The sequence below is a fragment of the Artemia franciscana genome, chromosome 12, assembly GCF_032884065.1.
Source record: "Artemia franciscana chromosome 12, ASM3288406v1, whole genome shotgun sequence".
Classification (NCBI taxonomy): domain Eukaryota; kingdom Metazoa; phylum Arthropoda; class Branchiopoda; order Anostraca; family Artemiidae; genus Artemia; species Artemia franciscana.
In genome coordinates, this window is record NC_088874.1 from 10,929,116 (window position 1) to 10,937,130 (window position 8,015).

The 8,015-nt window shown below is 32.3% G+C and overlaps 1 long non-coding RNA gene across 1 annotated transcript in view; it reads right to left on the minus strand.

Annotated features, from left to right (window-relative positions):
• The window catches only part of LOC136034188 (uncharacterized), a 33,366-nt gene extending 29,428 nt beyond the window's left edge, over nucleotides 1–3,938 (minus strand). The window contains exon 1 of the long non-coding RNA XR_010619130.1: nucleotides 3,815–3,938. This is a non-coding gene — a long non-coding RNA (uncharacterized LOC136034188). The remainder of the gene's footprint in view (nucleotides 1–3,814) is intronic.
• Nucleotides 3,939–8,015: the final 4,077 nt, after the last annotated feature.

Sequence of the window (8,015 nt, forward strand, 5' to 3'; positions counted from 1 at the left end):
ACACACTACAAAAGCTGGCCCGTGAAGATACTAAAAGTTATACCAATTAAGGACGGTCAAGGTAAGTACCAGTTACTCTGCTACGGAGGTAAAAACGAACTTGTAATTGTTACTTCTGGGGTACTAATCAAATACGATGCTGGTTATGAAGTGGCCAAAGACGATAAAAGGCCAGCAGTGGCAAAATCACTAAAATAAATGCTTCAAAATTCGGATATTGGTGGAACTGTCTAGTGTAACGCAACTTCGCTTCGAGAATCGCTTGATCAAAATAGCGCTCAAGATAGTATCTTATCAAGCCAATATTATCACAATGGTTTCTGCTGAAATCACAAAATAAGTAGAAAAACTAAAGGACAGTGTACCAGGAATCACGACTTCTCAGATCTAAAAATCACTCAAGCTGTCCACGAAAGTTTGAAGATCGAATGCGACGTGAAGTTTGAACTGTACCATAAGTCACTACTTTGAATTGAAGAAATGATCTCGACCTATGAAAAGTGATTCAATTTCCTATGGTGTGAGGTCGACTCTTTGAAACAGGAAGCGAAGGCAACAAAGCTGGTCATACATGGGGTGAAAGAGGTTTCCGTCTCACAAACTGTGGTATCAAGTCTCATGAACATTATGAAAAAAAGCTGGAAATTAGTGACCTCAGCATAGCCGATGTAAGTGATGTTCGAAGGATTGGCAACGAGACAGAGAAGAGATAAAATACAGATAAAAATGGCAAAAATATTGCAGGGTGAAAGAAGAAAATTAAAGGGAACAGGTCTCTTCATTTCTGAGTCCTTGACTAAAGCGAGGCTAGACCTCCTCAATGCTAAAAAAGACAAAGTTGGAAATCGGAATGTTTGTACAGTATACGGAAAAATCATGGCCAAAATCGGGTCAACTACAAAGCGAATTACGAAAATCAATGACATAGTCGCATTGCCCGAACCTTCTCATCCAATATTGTAACAAGACAGGGACTATTTGCAATGAATCAGTGATTGTTAATTAGATCATTTAGTGGTTTATACGGATGAATCGACTAGAAAAGTTTCACAGAAATCTTCTGTGCCTTGATTATCTGATAAACACAATGCTAGGTGAAGATGACAAAGAAAAGGGTGGATTATTGGTGATATGCAGATATTTAAGTGAATGCTCGAAAAAGGTAAATAAGTTGGACTTAAGGGCTGGTCACATAAATAGTCAGTCATTACAGACAGCATATGATGAAATATATGAGGTTATTAGTAGATATAATCAAAAATGATGATCTAGCGCTGACAGAAACATTCCTTACAGAGAGTATGGATAAGAAAATGCTTAATATTACGGATTTCTCATTAGAAGTAATAAACCATGAAAAGCTAGGGAAAGGTGGCCTAGCGTACTATGTGTGACAAGGACTTGATGGTTCACCAATCCCTGATTTTAATGTTCATGTTGAAGGAATATTTGAGTCATTCTGTCTCAAGGTAAAATGAAATTATCAGGAAATTTTAATGGTGTTGGTTTATCATAGCCCATTAGGTGATGCGGAAATATTCATGGTTGAACTAGAAAACCTTTTTTCAAAGTTGAAGTGTCATCAGTACCTGGTAAAAATGCTTGGGGAGTTTAATATGAATCTCCTATTGTTACAAAATACGAAAAATCTGTTATTTCTTCAAAATTGTGTGTCATATGGTTACCTACCATTAGTCCGAATACCCACAAGGGTAACCCCAACGTCTGCGACTCTGATTGATAATATATTTTTATCTCACCAAAATATTTTTGTAAAGATCGTAGAAGTACAATTATTTCAAACATCAGATCATTTTGCTACTTTCACTGATGTAGTGATTGGTAGAACAGAGATAAAGTCTTATTCGTCGAGATGAGTCAAAAAAGAATATTGCGAATATGGTATTAAGATTAAATTGTATTCAGTGGGAAGAATTTTTTCAAGACCACTTTGATTCAGATTCAGCGTATTCGGCATTTATTAATTTAATTTCTAGCAGTTATAAATGCCACTGTCCTATGTTGAAAAAGCCATAGCGTAAGCATTTACCTAGAAGACCATGGATGACACGAGGACTTCTCGTTTCTGTTAATAGCCGCGAAACTCTTTATAAGAAATATTTAAATGATCAGTCTAAAGAGAATTTTTACCGGTATAAAGACTATAGAAAAAAGTTATACCAGCTAAAAACAAATGCAAAGGAAATATATTTTCAAAATTGTTTTAAAAATGCAAATGGGAACCACAGGAAAAATTGGCAAATTACTAATTCGGTCATCGATCTAAATAAATCAGAAAAAATACATCATATAAAAGAACTAGTGAGGGAAAAAGAATGAATTAAATCACCGGAAGAAATTTCAGGTCTTCTTGGTCCATTTTTTGTAAATATGAGACAAAAATAAAACATAAACTTTCGAATGCAAAGTCAAAAAGAAAACTCATGGCAAAGGTAACACCACCAAAACTATAGAAGCAAGTGACATTGGCAGAACTACAAAATTTTCATCTGTTATATGTGATGAAGTAAAATATGTATTTATGAAACTAAAGGGATAAGGTGAACGGCCTAAATGGACTTTCTTTGCAACTAATAAGAAAAATACAACCAGCAATCATTGAGCCTCTTACAGTCCTTATAAACAGAAGCCATGACGAAGGTATTTTCCCTACTAAACTAAAGGAATCCAAATTAACCCCTCTTCTTAAATGAGAAGACCCAACAGTAATTGATAACTATCGACCAATCAGCTTACTTCTGATTTTTTCAAAAATATATGAAAAGTTTGCTGCTAAATGACTGTATGAATACTTTGTAGCTAAAAAAATTCTTTTTGATAAGCAAATGGATTTTGGAAAAACGGATCCACTTAAATTGCAATTACGGATCTTATAATGAATATAAAAGCAACGCAAGATGATGATTTATATTCTCTGGTGATTTTTCTAGATTTAACAAAAGCTTTTGATTGTGTTGATTTTCACATCCTTCTTGAAACATTAGAAGGATTCGGGATAAAGTCAACGGTTCTTGAATGGATTAGGTCATATTGAACAAAAAGACGTTGTAAAATACTTGCTAATGGTATCTTATCAGATTCCTCGGATGTAACTTGTGGGGTACTCCAGGCATCAGTTCTTGGACAGTTTTATTTTTTTAACTTATTTGAATGAACTTTCACATGATATCCCCTTTGCATATATAATAAACTTTTTGGACAACACAGTACTGTTTCTAAAACATAAGAACCGTGAGCAACTAATTAAAAACGCTGAAGTTTGCCTCCAGGCAGCAACTGAATTCTTTGAAGAGCAGTTGTTTTCCCTTAATACAAAAAAGACGAAGTATATCATTTTTTAACATGGAAATTACCCAGTTTACGAAAGCAAGATAGATATGGCAGACTATGAAGAAATTGAAGGACTTGACCACATAAAAAATTTAGGTATAATAATTCATGAAAAGCAGGATTGGGCAATCCACATTAAATTCCTTCGTATGAAGCTGTCAAGAGCTGTTGGTATTCTCCATAGACTGAAATTTATTTTTACCCATAAAATATCACTGATCCTGTATTTATGTCTAATCCACTCATATATTTTATATGGAACATGCATTTGGACATCAAATTATAAGTCAGAATTGAAGCAAGTTCAAATTCTTCAGAATAAAACTATACGTGCAATTTGCAAGCTTGATCCTCGTCAGAGTGTGAAGGTGTTTTTAATAAAACTTAAGAAATTAAATATGGCTCGACTTCGAGAAAAAGAGATTGCCAAAACTTATAAATATATTAATCACAAAAACCACACCTGAGTCGTTTATGTCGGCTTTTCGAAGCAATGATGAAATTCACCAATATGGTACTTTATATGCATCGCAACTAGTTACAGAAGCGAGAAGTCTCACGTCAACTGGTTTTTTAATCAAATTTACAGGGCTGAAAATATGGAATTATTTGGCAAATACTTTGAGAAATACTAATAGCCTACCAGAGTTCAAAAGTAAGATTAAAAGCTTCTTATTGGAAAACAATGAATTAGATCCTAATTTATACTACAAATAGTTCTCTAAGTTTTGTTTTATTAATTTACGTTTGTTCTCTTTTCTTTTTCCTTCTACTTTTTTTCTTTCCTTACTTTACATTTCTAGCCTTAATTATTGAATGAATACTGTCATCCGTTATGGGTAGTCAAAGGATATTATATCTATGTCTCTCATGATTTCTTGACCCCCCACAATCCCTCGAAAGGAGGTTTGGGATAATTTTTTCAAGAAGGGACAGTTGATTCCTACGATTGTTTTTAAAACAAAAAGAAATAAAATTGAATTTATATGAAAATAAAGAAAATTTTCAGAAGGGAAGTGTCAAGGGTAAATTTTCAGCAAGGACGAAAGGTTGTTGGGAAAATTTCAAAAGGAGAAGAGAACTTAAGCTTGGATGAACTGTTCGTCAGAAAATTATTTATTTAGAATGAATTTCAAGGAAGGAGTGGATATTTTCACTTTAGGAGGATAGCCCGGCATGATTTGAGATTAAAACTTTTCTATCAAGTTACAATCTTAGAAATGATGTTTACTTATATAAAGTAAAAACAACTCTAGCAACATAATAAATACAAAAATAATATCCTACTAAAACTTTAAAAATAACATTAATACTTAAAACGAACAGAAATTATTTCATATAGGTGGGGTACTGCAACTTCCTCAATCCTAGATATCTATGCTAAATTCTTACCTTTAGGTTCATTTCTGTCCAATTCGTTGAAAAAAATCAATCTTAAGACGCAAGAGCCATGCAATTGTAATAGATTTCTTATTTAAGGAACTGAAAAATATTTGCATACCGATGTATTGGGTGCTTTTTAGATTCGGTCAGACGGATAGATGGTATACAATCTAGATCAATTTAACTATTGATCGTGTGTTTCCAATCAGTTCTCTTCAAAAGCTTAGGCTTCAAGAGCTCATACGCAATATGCTTCGTCTTTAATTATATATCTCCTCATTCTTTAAAAAGGAAATTGAAATATTTTTTTTAATGATTTATTCACGCTCCTCCAATGATTTTGTAAAACTTCGATGCGGTCTGATACCCCTCTAGCACTTCCTAATCATTCATAAAGCATTTTCAGATATTTTCATGATACTAATATGCTCTAAATGTATTACTTCCGAATTTCGAAGCCAAACTCAACATGATGCCTCCCAATTGCAATTTAAAAATCTTTGCCACAATAAATATCACACCTAGCACATTTTCACTCTATATATATATATATATATATATATATATATATATATATATATATATATATATATATATATATATATATATATATATATATCATGAAAAGAGAAATCACCAATGCAACAGCACAAACACAAAAAAAGAGAGACAGAAGGAGAACAGGAAGACTGTTTTCCTAAATTAGTGATTAATATAGACCAGCACTTGAATGAGGCCTTAACCCTACTCATCCATACAATCACATAGGTCAAACAGCATAGCCACATACAATCAACCATAAAGAATAATCCATGGACAGGCAGTCATGTCGTCAATAAGTATAAGTCGTCATTTACCAAACAATAGAAAAAATAATATAGACAAATAATTCACACAGGCAACACCCAACATAAGGGCTCATCAGGAGAATACACTGGCCTATATAGGGTTTCGCCACTCTAAATTCTCTACCCAGCACAGTGTTGTGGCTACCACAGAATGGCATCCTCGCGTCAGGATCACCCCCAAAATATGCGCCTATGAAAGAAAAAAAAACAGCAAATGTAAAACAACCAAGTAAAACCAAAAAAGCTTATCCTATTATTATATCCCTCCCTTTAGCAACAATAGGTAAACTAAATATTATAAATTTTACCAAATCACAAATATTAACACATTGCAAAAAACCCTGAATGAACTAATCAATTATAGAATTCATATTTACCATGTGGCTAATTTTTAAGAAAATCCGCTCAATTATAATATATATATATATATATATATATATATATATATATATATATATATATATATATATATATATATATTATAATGAAAAAAATACAGATAGCAGAGAAACAAATAAACGGAAAGACAACTGAAGGTTTAAAAGAGACAAAAAGAGATTAACACTTTTAACTAAAGTAGAAATATTAAAATTTTCGGATTTAGTTTTTAGAGTAAAAATGCTTTTGTAAACTATTAATAAGAAAATTTCAATTGAGAATAAACAATATTGAATGAAAGAAGCAAAATTAAGATTTAAAATGAACAAAAGTTATTATGTCTCTTATTTAGACTTCCCCTTTATACACTCTCTATTGGTATGCAAATGTTTGATCAGGCTTCAAATAAGCTTCTCATTGCCATTCTCTGACTTTTACATCTATAGAAGTTGCCCGAATTGTTTTTGTGTTTATATTTTGTAAACAAAAATTCTGAGATTGTAGATTTTAGGAAACATGTTAATCTAAAATTATGCAGATGTATCCCCCTTCCATGAAAATATCCTCCCCCTCATAAAAATTCCTTCTGCAAGAATAATATTCCCCTCGATAAGATCAACTTAGCTTAAATTCCTCTTCTATTGTTGAAAATTTCCTCGGACCATTTTTTCCTCGCTAAGAACTTTGAATTTACGATTCCCTCCAGAATATTCTCTTTACTTTTATAAAAATTTTAAATTAATTCTTATCCTTTTTACAAATTCTAGGGATCAACTCTCCTTCTTGAAGAGGAGTTTCAACAAGTAGTCTCAACAAGTGAAGTAGTAATCACTCCCATGTAATCTTTTATCTTCAAAATCAGTAATACATTCTAAAATACCAAATACTATATATAGAAAAGTAAAAAATAGTACTACTTATCTGGATCTCCCAAGAAGCAGAATTTCCTTCACCCATGAAACAATTTGACTGTGTAAAATCCTCAGGCCTTACTTTCCTCTAGAAATATTATCCCCCTCGAAAATTGTGTTTATAAGGTAGTTATAGTTAGTATGACTGCACTATACCCTTAAATCTCAAATGTGCGATGCCTCCTCCCACAGCATGAGAACATCAATGTCCAGACCTATTGTTGACTCTTCGATTAGATGGTAATTGTTTTCCAGTTTATTTTGTAATAATTGTTCAGATTTTGAAACATCAATGCTAGTATACATAGAAACTATGTCGAAGCTGCTTAATATGGAATTTTCAGAAATGTCTATTTGTTTCAATTTTTCTACAAGATCAACTGAATTTCTTTTATAAGATTTTTGGGAGTGAAGCAATGGTTTAAATGCAGTGCATAATCATTTTCCAATGTTATTTTTTACCTGCCACAAAAAATCAAAGCAGATATCAATAAAAGAAACAAAACAAACACTACACAAAACAGAAGAACAAGAAACTAAAGCAAACAAGTAAGGCCTCTGTGGGCGGGCAGATACTACTCAAAAATTGTGTTTATAAGGTAATTATAGTTAGTATGACTGCACTATACCCTTAAATCTCAAAAATGTGATGCCTCCTCCCACAGGTATGGGGGGATCGATTCGTACTAAAATAACTATTTGTTAGATCTTTCGGCTTTGTTGAACAGAAGGGAATTCCCGCAATTTTGGTCAGAAGACTATGGGGAAAATTAGACGTGATAGGTAGAAGGCACTAGGTCCCCCGAAATATATTTGGCCACTCAATAAGAGAAATAGAACTTTTACTTACAAACACAATTTACTCTTTCAATCAAAAAAAGGTTTGATATCTTTTGACAAAAATTCAAAATTTCAGATTTTGTGCATGAAAGCACATTAATGATATTTTGTAAGCTTCTAAATTTCTCCTAGAAACCAGAACATATTTTTTATTTTACTGAAAAAAACACGAATAAAATTATAAGTGTAGACTAAGGAATTTATTATTTTTATTTTAATAAACATATGCTAATATCTATTTCTTAAAGTCTCAATATTTTCTTATTTATTAAAGTCATCAGACTGAAAATATTTCCGATCTACT